The sequence below is a fragment of the Larus michahellis genome, chromosome Z, assembly GCF_964199755.1.
Source record: "Larus michahellis chromosome Z, bLarMic1.1, whole genome shotgun sequence".
Taxonomy (NCBI): domain Eukaryota; kingdom Metazoa; phylum Chordata; class Aves; order Charadriiformes; family Laridae; genus Larus; species Larus michahellis.
Window position 1 is genome coordinate 15,451,955 of NC_133930.1, and position 938 is coordinate 15,452,892.

Here is a 938-nt window from a genome sequence, read left to right on the forward strand (position 1 = left end):
CTGCTAAGCAATTCTTAGTGATCATCCTAACAGCTGTTTCAAAACTCCAGCACAGTAGGACTGTTAATTTTAGCTTGACCAGCAAATGGTCATTTAGATGCTTAACTCAAATGTTGGTAAACATATTCCTTCACTCAAGCAGCAAGACAGCCAATTGGTGGTTTTTTTTTTTTTGTTCTAATGGTATCTTTGAGTACTAAATTATATGTTACCACACAGCCAAAGGAAAAAAAACACAAAAAAACCAACCAGTGACTCTCTGTGAAGCACCATAAGACCTGTATTTCAAGCTGGATACCAACTCCCTTTCAGTAAGTTGTTTTCAACTCTTTAACCATACCAATCAAACAGTATTAAAAGTAAGTACGCAAGCATCCATTCTATTTATTCAGTGATACATCAAGCTGAGTTACAGGTCTCTCTCCAGTACTAAAGGCTAGTCTAAACCAGTAACTTTTTAATGGATTTATTCTTTTTAGCTATATCCATTACAGGAGTTGTAAAATTTGTTCTGAACATGAGCTAAGTGTTTTAATTTAGTTTTCCCAGCATCAGCTTGACCTCCTACAAAGCTGGAACAGGCAAATTGGATTAATGAAACTTCTGAATGCAATGCAATTTAAGTACCTAACTTCCATGGTCCTGCAGAAGGGAGCAAGAAGGCTTGTTTAGTAGCAGCAAACTCCGGCCGAGCAGCTAATGGGACAAGCTTCTAGCAACAGTTTACTAGGTCAGCTGAGGATTTTATTTTTTACTGTAGGATAGCATTTGTTGAACAGGCCTGATGCAAGAAGCTACAGAAAGACTTAAGACCTTGCTATAAGACAGCTATAGTAAGAACCTGCAAGAAAACAATTCTTAGCATGCTCTGAACTCCTATTGTCAATTAGAACACAAGATTGAGTTATGGAGGACAGAATCAACAGCCACACTGATGG